Source organism: Cardiocondyla obscurior, linkage group LG19, assembly GCF_019399895.1.
Source record: "Cardiocondyla obscurior isolate alpha-2009 linkage group LG19, Cobs3.1, whole genome shotgun sequence".
NCBI lineage: Eukaryota > Metazoa > Arthropoda > Insecta > Hymenoptera > Formicidae > Cardiocondyla > Cardiocondyla obscurior.
The window spans coordinates 3292090-3307639 of record NC_091882.1 but is presented as its reverse complement, the minus strand read 5'-3'; the positions used below and the strand labels follow the sequence as shown (position 1 = coordinate 3307639).

Below are 15550 nucleotides of genomic sequence, written 5' to 3'. Positions count from 1 at the left end.
GATTGCATATTTTCGAGCTTTCTCGTTGACTTCGCGCAACATCTGCGTGCGCGAAATGACGAGAATTTTTTTTCTTTTTCTTCTCCGGTTATTACGGCGGGCGGGAAATTTTATTTCGTTCGCGGTTTAGCGAGGCGGGTCTTTATTATGGATTACGGACAACCCTTTCGTCGACAAACCGCGGGAATATTTCGGTCAATGGTCTGATCGATTCGCGCAGCCGAGCGAGATGAAGGAAAATGTTGAGTAGCGCAAGATCGTATGCGTTCACCAATATCGATACTATCGACTAGCAGAGGTGGCGCTTTTTTTTATCTCTCTCTCTCTTTCTTTTTCGTTCTCCGTGCACCCTTTTCTTTCCGACTTCCTCTTTTTCTCACTTCCGAGATTCAATCAGAATCGCTGCCGGTGGTGCCGAGAAGACGAAGCTCAGGAGAATCGCACGAAACGATAAATCTCGATATCCTACTTGATATTACTTGGCCCCGACCAGCCGACGGCTGACAAATTTTATCGCGTTCGCTAAATCGTTTTTGCTACTTTATGCGATATGCACAGTGTTTCGTAAACCTTACATTATATGTTAAAAATATATTTTTTTAATCTCGGGAGCGGAGCTTTTCTAATCAACGACTTTGCACCGAATGCTTTCTCGTTCGAATGTTAAAATTATATCTTTAAGAAAGTTTCAAAAAAAAATTAAAAAAAAAAATTAAGATAAAATTGTATCGTATATTTTTAAAAAGAAATGCTATCTTTAATCGTTTAAAAATAATCGTTAATGTTTAGAGTAAACCACTTGAAAAATATTCCCTATTTAAATTTCTTTCTTTCAATAATTTGTTAAAAATAAAATTTAAAAAAGAAAAAGACAAAACCTTGCCACAATAAAAAGATCCTCGTCGTGATAATTTTCCAAGACGTCAACGTAAAACCCGTCGCGGAAGGACCGCGTGTCGAAGCGCCGGACTTCGTTTGAAATGTAGATTTAATCCATTCCGTTTGATTGCTTTGGATCGAATTGTGCATCGGCTTGGAATTTTTACATACATTACGTCGCTTGCGAAATAAACCGAAAGGACATGACGAATCAGGTTTTCAATGGAGTTTCTTTAAAAAAACATACGAGCAGATTATTCAAATACGCGACAAAAAAAAAATCATAAAGTTACACGTCAGGTAACGTATTAGATTTATATTCAAATGTAATGAGAAAAAAAAAATCGGATGGAAGGTGGCAGAGAATGTGAGAACATATTCGAAGAGGGTGAAGAAGGAGGAGGGGGGATAGGTTACACGTGCACCTAGCGCGCAAAGTGAATGGTGACATCAAGGAAAGAACGCGATGGGGCGAGATACCGGGAGAAAGTGCGATCATGTCAATGGAAAGCACAAGGGTGAAAGATATTAGGGTGCTTGAAGAACGAGCAAGGGTGCCGGTTACGTCGCGAGGACACCGGGAGACCGTTTACGAGCCCGTAAAATTCGCCATTCCTCACCGCGTTCGTGTCTTGCGTGTGGAAACTTCCTCGCTGTTTTCTCGCGAAGAAATCGTTCGCAGTCGAATTCACCACTTTTGCGTAAAACTGAATTCCCAACGCTTGCCGGGTCATAGAAACGTGATAAAAATTTTTTTACGAGACTCTTATCGTTGTCCAATAGGCGGGGAATAAATCGATTGAAAATAAACGCCCCGAGTTTAATTAGAATAATACAAACACGAATATAAAACAGAACAATTATCTATATAAAAATAATAACTGTATTTTTCGGTTAAAAAGAAAGAAAGAAAAAAAAAACAAGTTGTATTTTATAATGTACATTTTCAATGTTATATATTTTTACGTGCGGGAAAAAGATTTCAATTTTTCACGGCACTCGATAAATTGATTGTTAAAAGCGTTTCTTTGTACTGGAGATTTAACGCGATTCAATCTGCGGAAGATACCATTTTACGATTTAATCGTTAAAAGCGAAATGGATTATAGAACAAAACAGGATAGAATTCGTTATTTAGCAAATTAACGATTTACCGCTTTGCGAAGAATTTACGCTCGGAGAACTATGCTCACCGAAGGCTCTCTTTTGCTTCGCAGCAAGACTGCGTTAGTCTTTTTCCGCGATAAATCAAGTGTATGATAATACGGCGACTAATGAGTCTTATCATAAATCATAATGCAGGTTGTTCCTGTTTTATCGCAAACGCTAAACGTTGTATAAAATAAAACATCGAGAGCATCGTTAACCCCGCTGTGGAAAGCATCGATCATTTTTCAAATATTAAGCGATTTATAAAAATTAATAGGCCTTTATGAATCAAGCATCTACGGCGGCAAATAAAAAAAAAATTTTAAAAAAAGAAAAGAAAAAACTCTGACATTTTAATGTCACCTGAATATCGTTTTAATCAAAATTTAATTTAAGACTAAATTACGAAAACTTAACAACGTCCATCGTATAATAAAGGCCAGCGACTGCATTTTGAAATTAGCTTCATATAATAAGCCGCTCGTTATTTTGTAAACTAATTTACGACGACTACTAGAGTCGCCGTCAAAGTTTCATGTTAATGAATACTTTAGGATGTAAACTAGAAGACTACAGAGCGTAGCGCGTCATTTATTCCTGTTTCTTTTACGTAAATGAGAACGGCTTTACATTTAATAATTTTCAACAGCAAGCTACGGCCGCGGAATTTTCGCGCGAAACCAGGGTGCGTTTTGTCCGCCGCGATATCGCTGCGTAGCGAACAAACGACAAGCGGAAGAAGCCCACTAGACGCGGGCGGGCTCGCGCCGGTGTTCGCATTTTTTTCTTACGAGCGCGATATCCGCGCCACAGATAACCGGTCCGCGTAGCAATGTGTAGGCAAGCTAATGCGCTGGTAACCTACTCTACGCGTTGTTTCCACTCTCGTGCCTCCGACAGCGGCCGAGCGGCGCGTGTCTGCGTAGCGCGCGCGCGGTGCGAGGTCAACGTCCGGCGTGGTCAACCGGTTTCAGACGACCTACGACAATCGCGGGACCTACGGCAGTCTCGGCGGTGTACGAAGCTCGCGCGCGCAGCTTCCGATCATCGCCTTGCGCTAGATTATTACGCGCAGCGTATCTCGAGCGTCGGAAATAATTTTCATGATTATTTTAATTATATACCGCTTGTCTTTTTTGTAATAATTGTATATGGCGAAGCGCGCGGTTTGCCGTCGCGTTTGGAGAAGTGAATATTCGATATAAATTCGAAGTAATATTCCGCATAGATTGTTTCGTAACTTGTTACATTCGAGAGCGTTAGAATAAATAGAGATATAAGCAGAGAGTTTTAGTAAACAAAGTCGCTGGCCTTGGCTCGGGCGGCAAGGCTAGCGTAATATTTTCCCCCACCACACCCACATACCTGAACCACGCGAGGGTGGGGAGCGCAGGTAGGGAGCGCGGGTAGGAAGCGCGGGTGGGTAACGGGAGTCTCGGTGCTTTTTCCTTCGCTGGCGGTCGAGCAAGTAGGACGGTACGAGAACGTTACGGGGTTTACCGAAAATAATACGCATATCTGGCGAACAAATATCGTACCCTGGGGCGAAATACTTCTTTCCACACGTGCTCCGTACGTGATGAACACTTGGGAACAGTTTTCGTGGTTAAAAGTAAATTATATTCCCCGTTGAACATATTCGCGATTGATCTGTGATCTATAGTTTGTACGTACATATTACACCGAGTAACTTACGTATCTACGAAGCGAGTACTGGGTACGAAAGTTACTCATTTGTTCTGATATATTGGTCATTTAATAATCGCGAAGTAACACGCTTCGTGGATACGTTCTCGTCGCGGTGGTCGGGCTCGATATCTTGAGAATGTTAACTACCTAATACTAATCATGTCGAATTATTTCTGTTTCAGATAAAGTCTCGAGGACGAAAAAAGGGTCTTTCACTAAAGGAGGATTCAGCCCGACATCCCACAGACGTTCTGAGAGGAGGAGGAGGTCCAGGAAGGGCATCGGGCTTCAGCGGAACAACTCTAAGGTAAGAGTTCTTTTTAAACGAATTTAATGATTTATTATTTCGACATTGGGATTTATTTTTTTATTATTTAATTGGTGAATTAATTGAAAACGCGCTTAAACTTTTTTTTTAACGCTCAAGTATATTTGCAGCATCTCTAAATAAATTATATATTTTTTTTGTTACAGGATCATCCCTAATTCCGCTGCTGCGCATCTGTAATGTAGGTCGCATGCTGTTTTTTTTTCTTTTTAAATAGTTCTAAGACTTCGGGTGGGAAATACACATCTGTATAAAACAATATTACTGAAATAATATAAAAAAATTCTGTATAATAAAATAATACCCGTCGTTTAGGATATAACAAGATAAAAATTAAACCGTAAATGAAAGAAAGACATCTCAGTTTAACCACTAATTAATATTTTAACAAATATCAATATAAATTACGTACAAAAATGTATGTAATTTAGCTTGATGTTATTACAGCTTCCGACTCCGTGGATTTTGTCGGAGCAAAATTCCGGTTTTGCTTTGATATAAATCCGAAGGAGTGCCGTTCCGCCGATATTAGTCATCGAATGAACTATAGCCAGATCGTCGGTCGTTCTTTCGCGAAATTCGTACAAGTCGGGCGAGTAAATTTATTATAAAATTCTTTCAAACGGGAGTCCACATACTATCGCGCGAGAGAAGTGTTTAAGAGTAACTTTTTGTATTAATTGTAAATTTATCGGGTCGCGAATATCGCGAGTTACTTGTGCGCGGAAGGATGACTCGACACGTCCCAACTGAGAGGAGGAGCAGGCCCGGGGGGCATCAGGCATCAGCGGAGCAACTCTTAGGTAAATATAAATTATTTTTATAAAATCTCAATTAAAAAAAAAACTTTTACCCTTTTTTTTATTAATTTTATTAATTAATATACCGACATGTCTACAATAATGTTTTTCATTTTATGTTACAGCCACCGCCAGAAATCAACAACTCCGCTGACGCTCATGTGCACGGAAAGATGACTACACGTCCCATCTGAGAGGAGGAGCAGGCCCGGGGGGCATCCTGCCTCGGCGGAGCAACTCTTAGGTAAATATAAATTTTTTTAAATAAAATATTAAATAAAAACTTTTGCCCTTTTTTTTATTAATTTTATGAACTGAATTTCATGTCTACATTAATATTTTTCTTTATGTTACAGCCACCGCCTGAATTCTACAACTCCGCTGACGCTCATGCAGATTGGTAAGTCGCATGTTTTTTTTTTTCCTTTTAATACGCTTTGGGGAAAAATACGACGCGTCTAAAAATAATAATAATTTGTAAAAAAATTAAACTGAGATGTACTCAAATTAGCATCGCGGAAAAGCGGAAAAGACAAATTCGATTCGATCTAATTGTTAGCCGGCTCATTTAGGATAGAAATAATATTAAATTTCTTCGCGCTTAAATAAAAATTACGTCAAATTAACGCTGCGATCAACAAGCGAATGTTGATTCATGTGCTATACCCTGCGAGCAGTTAAAATATATATCGGAGCGTTTAGACGCGAGGAAAATAGTTGTTCGATCTCGCGTGACTATGAGAATCGATTCTCGTATTCCGTGGAAAAATATACCGTCCGCGGTGCGAAGGAAGACTAGCACGGCAATACGTAGCTGAAATCGAGTCGGTGTCATCGTAGCAGTCGCGTTCGCTCAAAGGTGTCGATACAGCGACTCCACCCCGGCGAAGTTGGTAACCGAAAAAGTGTGACAAAGCGAGGAATCTCGTAAAACTCTCGGCGCGACTCGGGGGCCGGGCGCAAGCAAGCTCAAGTACGTGTATTCAGATCTTGAGAAAATACCCTCGATATCCCGCAGGGAAGAAACGAACTGACAACACGTTCCTCGAAATCGAGTTGCTGTCAATGCCGGGCGCAACTTCAAAGGCGTTTGTCTCTCAGGACGTGTCGTAACACGCGCACGCAGAAACGTCTTAAGAGAAAAGGAGAGAGAAAGATATATATATACATATATATCTATCTTTATACTCCATTCTTTCGTCAAAAATATCATCGCCATCGTTCCGTCGAGAACGAGTCTGCATATTTCAGGGCTCTAAGAGATGTAGAAGCGGGAAATTTTCCTCTCGAGAAACTTCGCTGACAAAGAAGAACGCGGCCCTTAGATCGGGAAGTAAACGAGGCAGATCGCGTTATCGCCGTTTCTCCCTTTTTTCTCCCCTCCCCCCCCCATTCCGTTTTCTGGTCAGTTATCGAAGAATCTGCGGGATAGGTAAAAAAAGTAGGCGACGGAAAAGCTAGTTACGGAAAGACTGAGAAAACCCCCCACCCTCCCCCCTTCGGTAACTTCGTTGAAAAATTTTGCCGAATGTCTGTCGAGAGTCTCGCGCGTTTTCGCGACCGGTCTGTCGGGTATTTGTACGTATACGTACGCCGGAAATCGATTCGAAGCGCGACGTCGAAGTAAGTTTCCACAGATTTGACATGTGGCCTGTAGAATTCGTAAGTAAGGCGCACGCGCATTTTTCAAGAAAACAATTCCGCAAATAAAATAAAATATAACTGCGACCGCGTAAGGTTTTCCTTTTCCCTCCTTTTCTGCGAGCGGATTCTATTCGAACGGACAAGAGCGAACAAATTAAAGACGGGCAAACGTGGAAACCTCGTATAAAGAAACACGCTAACGTCGAACGTAATTCTTTTTTTTCTTTTTTTTTTTTTTTTTTTTTTTACACTGCCAGAGGTAGAAATGAGAACGGAAGGCAATTTAATTCCTGGATAACCACGCGTCGCGTTACTTATTATCTTAACTTAAACGTGCATTTGTTTTAATATCCTTCACGTAGCTGTTTATCGTTCTTTAAAACTTCCTCTGTTACGCTATAAAGGATTAAAGTCAACGCTGGGTTACATTTTACATTATGACGCATGTCACCGACTCAACATAGGATTAACTAAAGTTCTCAGACAAGTAGTTCTCCGCTTAATCCTTCCTATTCCAAGTTTCGTTTTATGAATACAAGGTTGTATTATTGTTACCGAATTGCGCCAACGTTTTTCATAATTTGCGGTAAACAAAGAATTTCTTTTTAAACGGCGAATATTAAAAAATATACGCGCGAAGATTAGTTCTTAAAAAAATTCACATTTTAATCCTTCGTATTATCATCATCGTTTGACAATGAATTGTAATAAACTTTATTATCAGTTATAGTCGAAAATATATTACGCCTCGCGTTTATGTCGCGCCGCTGCGCTTCAGGTTGCTCGATAAGACATTTTTCGAGAATAAAAATTCCGTATAGCGTCGCGCTGAAATTTTTTCCGATGGCGATGGGAGCCACGAGCTAAAAATATTTGAGTATCGCAACGTCATTTGTTCTCGAGCCGGGTTAACGGGAAAGAAGCGGCAAAGAAATGCATACACGAGTGTGAAGGAATATTCTTTGGACCGAGTACGTCATTCCTCGCATTCCCCGAGTCGTGTAACGCGCTCAAGTACATCGCGCGGTTACAGGATTATGTTCCTCCTCTCTTTTTCTTCGAGCGTTATTTCGCCCCGCCGCGAGGCGGTTTTTCTCGCACGCGGTAAATAAAGGCAGAAGAGACCGCGCCGGGATATCTTGTTCTTTTAATACCCGACAAATTCCAGGGAAGATGCCCGGAAGACTCGGGGGGGAAGATAGAAATCCGAAGTGCGCTCGAAAGGTAGGCGTTGAAGGAGAGCCGGATAGTTAAGTGAGTCCTGCGGCGCGCCGAATGCGAGTATTCTTACGAATACCTCGTTGCTCCGTTTCAATCGAGCCTCCCGTCTTTTCTTTTTTTTTCTTTTTATTTTTTGTACTCCCGTTTGTCGCGACGAACCGCAAACGATGGCACTTTTCTTCCCCCCTTTTTTTTTTTTATTTTTTAAACCATCCGCGGCGAATTGTAAAGAAACTGCGAAGAAGGGTAGGTACACGGTCTCTATCGCTTACGAACAGGTTCGGTAGTTTAGTTATGTGGGACGTGCGAGTGATACGCAGACAATTTTAGTCCTTCGAACGAGAGGTGTATAATATAATATCGTCGTTTTTGGGAGGGAGAGAGAGAGAAAAAAAAAAAATCCCTCGCAATAATGCGTTTCGTATTTCGCGATTCGACGTGCTTTTCACGAATTTTCCCAGAACTTCCCCATCAACGTCTCGCACGACTTTTATGATGGCTTCATATCGTCCCTCGCCGAACTTTACGGTTCCCTGAAAGCTCGGGGTGTAATCGTCGCTGCGGGAAATTTTTGGGCGAGACGAATTTCGAGCACCATGTAATCTCTTCTTATGGGCCGTTACGGCGCGTAACCGACAGCGGCGAAGATCGGGGGGAAAAAAGCCATTGGCTTCGCGAAAATCTTTCGGCGTCACCGAAGCGTTATCGTTTCAACCCCCATACGAACGGCTTGAAGAACAATATCGTCGATTTTACGGTCGTAGAGATATCGCGCGTGCATTTGCCTGGCCGATTTACCCCGTACAAGTTTTCCCCGAAGCGCTATTTTTCTCACGTCTTCGCAAAAATCACCCTTTAAGCCGTTACTTTATCGCGAAATATATACCCGCGTAGCTATACGTTTATACATGTGTATAAAAAAAAAAAAGAATATTTTTATTCGCGTAATTCACGCCCCGCCGTCTCGTTCGGCGCGCGTCGGGATAAGTCGGCGAATAAAGGATTTATCGTAATAAAATTGCCGTGTTCCACAACGCCGGTGACAAACGTTTCCGCATTCCGCGTCGGGCTTACCGCGGGACATTTTCGCGGCCCCGGTCGTTGCCCGAGCTGCCGAGGATATTCTACGAAAAGAATCTCTTCGCGAGTCGTTTAGCCGCCCCTAGCGAGAATAGATCACGCCGGGCGCAAAGTCCCCGGGGGAATTTTTACTGCCGACCTAAAACGATATTACATACTTAGTCGCTGTTGCACCTGCCGCCCCGTCGAAAATCCGCGCGTTTGTCATGCGAAAGACTCGTTGCCGGTTTTTAAGAGATCGCCGGCCCTATGTCTTCGTATCACGTCTCCCTCCTTTCGATTCCCTTTTATCCCCGGACCAACCTGTCGTTTCAACTTCGATCGTTAAGTTTACCTTAGTTGGAAAGAATTTTCTTTTGCCCCGCGCAATCCTCTCGAATAGTCAGATTTTTATATCGCAGACTATAATTTGCAGCAACATATTATTAATTAATGTATCTCTTTTCGTTATGAATCCTTAATTTAATTGTAAACTTAATCAACTGATAGTCAGATTTTTTTTTAATGAAAATTTTACAGATAAATTATATATATAATATTTTGTTGCGACTTTTGGATATTAAAAATGAATGTAATAATAGAAATTATTGAGACCTTATGTTTCCAATATAAAAATTTAAGAGGAAGAAAATGATATTATTATTTTATATACGTATACGATATATATATATATATTATTTAAAGAGTATGTAGGAAGATATAATAATCGTTTGCTAGTAGCGTCAGCATTATTCCATAATGGATTACCAATGGATGAGGTTATCGTCGCGGAATCGATGTAATTCTGTTAATAACAGCCGCGGTTTCCCACGTTATTGTCGCTTCATTATCGACCATAAGTGATTAGTAATTAATCTCGCCGTGTAATTAATCGAAGCAGCTGTGCAATTGTAACGCAATTATGCAATCCTAACAAGACGCAATATATATACCGTGCTCTCCCGTCTCTAACAGAAAGGAAACAAATCGCGCGATAAAAATCGCGGTGCTAAAGTGCTAACGAGACAGCGCGGGACGTTAGTTATTTAATTTAAAAATGATTGCAAATAGAAAATTAAGATATCACTCGGGAAAACGTATAAAAATAAAGCTCGGTCGCGCGTGACCGCGTTAAATTTCGCCCAGAGTCCTTTAAGGATCAAGTAATTATTGCCGAAAATGGTTGAAAGGAACGAGGAAGAGGTCGAGCCTCTTTCCGCGCGAAAATAAAAAGGAAGAGTCGTCGGAGACACGTCCGTGGTAAGTCCCTTCGGCGGGCGCAGGCGACAGGGCACGCCAAATCGAGATATCTCGAGGATGAATCCCACTCGTGACCGGAATAACTGACCGCGGCCCTCCCCCGATACCGTCGTCCGGGCAACTTACAAAAGATAGGATCCCGTCGAAACTGGAATCCCGAGTATCCCTGTCGAAGCTCGAGCTCTCGGGTAGGGATTGCCGCTAAGAGCAATATGACGTACGACCGCACGGGACGCGCCCGGCGCGATTCAATTGTAATGCATGCCCGTGCAATTTTTACCGCGACACGCGAACGGGACGCGGGTGCCGCGAAGCACGCGAGAACTCGTCGTTGACTCGTGATTTATTTTTTTGACGGCGGGCCCCCGGATTTCGCTCCTGCAAAAACGTACCCGCGCGGGACGATCAATTTTCGCGACTGCAAAATCGCCAAACGCGATTACAGGCTTTTTGCAGTACTGTAATCCCCGGTGTATTTATTAATTTCAAGCACGTCGTAACGTTTAATCTGGTCCTCGTTAAAATATTATAATGAGACGCTGTGTAATGCCGTGCCAACGCGTCGCGCAAAGTACGAACTGAAATAGCTGCGTTATTACTTTCGATTTATTCGAGTTAAAAAAAAAAAAAAAAAAGAAAAAAGAAAGCCATCGTTTTTGTACATACACGAAGTCACCGTATATAACACGAGTCGTTATACGAAAAATAAGAGTATTTTAATAGCAAAAAGAAAAAAAAATTAAAAAAAGTATACGCAAAACGTAAGCGATATTATTAACCAATTTTTAACTTTAAATTAATTCCAACCTCAACGCCTTCTTGTAAAAAATGCACAGCTGAAACTCGCGTTTCGAATAGCACGTTCAAATATCGTATCATGGTTACAGAATCGGCAGTCTGTACACGTAAATTAATATTCTCATTATTATTTGTTATAGATTATTAATTATTACAAACTAAATCAAGATACTTAAAATTTATCAACAGTACAAAATAAATTATTACTTTAATCCAGTTGATACTAATACACGATTATTTAATATTAACGTTTTATATTTTCGCATAAATAACTGACGATAATTGATTCGACTTAAATATTACAAATATCGGGTTTCATTCGCTCGGGCGATCTTTTCATTGGGGGAAACAATTTCTATCGAGATATAACCGCGGCCGTTGGTTGACGAACCGTCCGCCTAACTCGCGGCGGGAGAAATATACGGCTCTTTGAACCAGCGCGTTAAAAAGAAAAGACGGGCCCGATAGGGACGATAGAAAGATGGAATTCTGCGGGATATCGAACATTCGCTCGAAGATGGACGAGCTCTCCGAGGCGGAAAAATATGGCAGGTGGACCGTCCGCGAAATCTCCCTGTCGGTTTTCTTTTGATGCCCGGACGCGGTTCTGGCGAGAGAAAAGAGCGGAGAGATCCCAAGGGTCAGGAATCTGTTATGATTCACGACGTGCCATGCCATCGACCTCAATTCTTTTTCTTTTTTTTTTACCCCCTTCTTTTTTTTTTTTTACCGCGTCACGCGACATCCTCAATAACGACTGCGCACGTCGTAAATACTCAAACGGTGTCGTCGAGGCTTGATTTATTAAATTCTAGCGTGGAGCACGTATTGAATACGCCTGTAAAATTAACGTAAGAATAAACTTTTTAGTTCGTGAAACATGTAATCGACGTTGGAGATTGGATTTCGATCTTAAAATGATATCTGCGGTCTATATATTAAAATAACTATTTTTATATTACAAATTATAATTGAAAATATTAATTGGTATTCGATACTTGATAGCTCCACTCCATCAACGTTCCTTATAAAAACGCGTATAAATTTTTAATCGAAAAAAACCTATCGATCTCTGCTACTTTCCACTTGACTGATTCGATCGAGATAGTATTACGGGAGCTCGTGTAAAACGAACGATCCGAACCGCGGGGTTAACAGGCAGATAAAAAAAAAAAAAAAAAAATATCGAAGGGGCAACAAAGAATATGGAAATGGAGATGCCCATCGTGTGGTTGATGGACAGCTTCTCGAGTCTCACTCACGGCATCTGTTCCGAGAACATCGTGATATTTCCTCGCGCGATAGAATCTCCCTCTCCCGTTTCTCGGACACCGCGGTTAAAAATGCCACGAGGTTCAATTTAAAAAATAAATTCGCGCTAGAGAATTTTCGTGTCACGTAGAAAATTTATTATTCTTATATGCGGCCATTTATTTGCCGAAGAAAAAAAAAACACACGCGGCTACAACTCGCCGAAAGTATCGCGCGGTAATAGCGGAAAAATATTTTGACTCGCAATTATAACTTTTCTTGCGTTAAATAGAAGTCGAGGCGACGCTTTAGATTGTTTTCGCGAGAAGGAGCGGCGGAGCCATTTACTATTTTTATTGCGTTAAACGAAACGCAATATACGAGTCATAACGCAGCCAGGCAAGTTTTCGACCGGTGTAATGAGAGTTTTCCAGCGCCCGTTAGCTTTCCGCGGAGTTTTCGCGAAGGAATCGGAAATATATTTGATGTCATGCGACGGAAGAAACGTAATATGGTAAAGTGTAAGTCTTCGCCGCATTCGTTTTCTGCTCTTTAAGCGGTCAACGTTCCGCGGAATGGGGCGATCGCGAGATCCTCACCGTTGGAAAACAAGATGCTTTGAAATCCCTGTGAAACTTCCTCCGACTAATGAGTGTCGTACTGTTTTCGCGGCGGCCGTTATAGAAAATAAAAGGAAACAAGAGACCGCCATTTTCACTATTTTTCGTCACGTAAATTCGATATTTTATTTTACGCTTTTTGACCGACTAAATCTTATTTTCGTTACACGTATAATAATTATAAAATTGCAAGTTTCGAGATTATTTAAGAATATTATTTAAAAAAAAAAGAATTGTAATATTTTAATTATTAAAAAAATTAAAAAAAAATAAATTAAACGATACATCGTGCTCGCGATCGTACTTTCCGTAATAAGAGCCGTAACGTGTCGTAGAAGAGCCAAGTTCTACAGTTCTGCGGTGTAAGTTTCACGCGGATTCGCCATCATCCTTCAGACCTGTCCGGCGGCGAAGTTTTCGGATTGGACGATCCATTATTGAGGCTCGTTTCGTCTCTGATTCATGATTTTTTTAGAATCGCACCTAACCGCGAACCCGTGGCAAACTTCCGCCATCCTTCCTCCTTTTATGTCTTTCCTCGTTCGCCGAAGCCGCGCTTTCAGTTTCGAGGTGAAACTTTTCGGATCGCCCCGGTCCGCGGAAATGCGTCGACTTCAACGAGCATACGTTTTCATTATCACGTAACGACGAGCCATTGCCGCGATAAATTCGTAGGATTCGAGAGTGCATCGATAGATAATATACATTTATCAAAAGTCTCTGGGTACCCGTTTGCAATATTTTCACGAATACAAAACTAGACTCTTCTTATTAGAAAAGTACTGCAGCGAATTGGCGTCTGCTAACTACGCAAATGTATATTTGGCGCGTCGAGTTTTAACCGGATAAATGTCGTTTCGAAATTAAACATACTTTGACGGAAACCCAATTTAAACATTAATTACCAGTACCACTTAAAGTAAAACCAAAGTAGCTGGCAGGTCACGATGCTCGTCAAACGTTCGTAAATCCGCCGTGGATACGTCAAGGAGTATTTTCCGTACTGTCAGTAATAGAACGCGATGTCGAATAGCTTAATACCCGATAAATTAATAATTATATGCTCGCTAAACTTCCGTTAAACTAGCTCGGCAAATATATTTCCCTTCGCTCTTTGTATAAATTAACGGCGTTAGCGAAACACGTCAAGTTAGTAAGCGAGCAAGCTGCTTAAGTGCAGTGCATTGTACTGTGTGAAAAAGAAACTCTTGAACAGCATCGCGAAACATAAAAAAAAAAAAAAAGGGATGCGTTTCCCGTTGGGGGAGTCGAGGTGCACGCGAAAAAATATATCGGACGAGGGTCTCGTTTGCCAGCGGCGGACAAGAGGAGCTCGAGGGCACGAGTCGATGGGAAAACTGGGCCGGCTTGGCCGCGCCCGAGTCGCAACGGAGCCTCTGAATTTTCTATGGAATTTGCTAACGATAAAATACGAGCGCTCGCCCGTTCCGTCATACTAAATTTCAGAACGTGTCCGCCCGGCTCCGTTCTTCCCATTCGGGGGGAAGGGGAGGGGGGAGGCGGGGAGGGCAAGTGTCACCCTTTGCCGTCCTCGCTCGCGCGGGGACACGAGCGACGACGTGGAACGTCATTCGCGGAATATATCCATCATCCTCGAGCTCGCGGTATTTAATTTTCATGAAGGATTCCGGATCGCGGACGCGTTCGGGAAGAAAAACAGCCGGGCGAAAGACGAACGAACGTCGGGGACACGGCGGTAAGAAGGGTAAACTCGGAAGAGACGGCTTTGACCGCGAAAGGGAGTCCCCGGGTATTATTCCCACGTTAATCCCCCTCGTGGACGTTGAAAAATTCTCACCGGCGAGTAACGTGCGCGACGATGAATTTCGTTGCGAGCAGCTAACGAGGTGAACCCTCCCCAAAAGAAAATAGTGCGCATTATTAGTATTTTTATTTTTTTTTCTCCTCGCAAGATTTTATTTAATTTCATTAAGAAGTTATTTTACTGTACGCGAGACTTGATTATGTTATCTTTTCGGTAATGAGATGTACGTCACTCGCGGAAAAAGGGGGAAGAAGATCGAGGATGACAAAGCTGGTTTTTGAATGTTCCCCGGGAGTATCGGCTATTTCCGATCCCCTCGAGGGGATCCCGTCGTGCGCGCCCTTTCTTCCTGAAAGCTGACGAGTAATCACCGATAAAGAGGCTTAAACGAGAATATCCAGCGTGAAGTATCGATTTCAGGGAATCACGCAGTACCACTTGGCTTGACGAGACGCAATTCCAACGCAACGCGTTCCGTTCGGAATTACAGGATCTATCTATATCCTCGCGAAAGCTCGCAGATGAGAAGGATCGAAAGGACGCGGGGGGGTTTCCGCTCGAGAATGCAAACGACCATGAAATTCGCTAGATTAATACCATTATCGATCCGATCGATTTCTCCCATTTTAATTCAACCCAGCGCGAACTACGCATTTCACACAGAGCTGTTATAAAAAAGAAATATTAAAATAAAAAAAATAATATATATATTTTTTATTCTCCGCGAAAAATATTAATCCTCGCCAAGGGAACAACATCGTCGCGGCATAATAATTTCAACTGTTTTCATATATGCTTACGCACTGCGAATTGTTTACCTTGTATAATTATCCCGGTGATAAAAAAAAAAAAAAAAAATTTGAATCCCGTTCGAGAATTAAAGCGGTATTATGCGGCATTAATTCATTTAAAGTAATAATCTACATTTTTCAGTTACCGTTCACTCCCCCGATAAACCCATATTTATTTACGAGTCGTTTATCAGAAAACGATTAATTCGTAAACGCATCCTCGATTACATTTTAATGTAGATGGCCGATTAATTGGCGTGTATATGCGTGGGCGC

General features: G+C 41.8%; 1 protein-coding gene and 1 long non-coding RNA gene across 7 annotated transcripts in view; one reads left to right on the top strand and one right to left on the bottom strand.

Moving 5' to 3' along the window:
* Nucleotides 1-15550, top strand: part of LOC139110024 (uncharacterized) — a 198845-nt gene that overhangs the window by 117072 nt on the left and 66223 nt on the right. For 2 of the 3 annotated variants that reach the window (XR_011546933.1, XR_011546932.1), the window contains exons 8-9: nucleotides 3900-4024; nucleotides 4192-4226. This is a non-coding gene — a long non-coding RNA (uncharacterized lncRNA). Of the gene's footprint in view, nucleotides 1-3899; nucleotides 4025-4191; nucleotides 5090-5201; nucleotides 7379-15550 lie in introns of those variants that run through there. The other variant, XR_011546935.1, reaches the window with a different exon arrangement.
* The window catches only part of LOC139110012 (nephrin), a 186597-nt gene that overhangs the window by 115103 nt on the left and 55944 nt on the right, over nucleotides 1-15550 (bottom strand). The window lies entirely within an intron of this gene.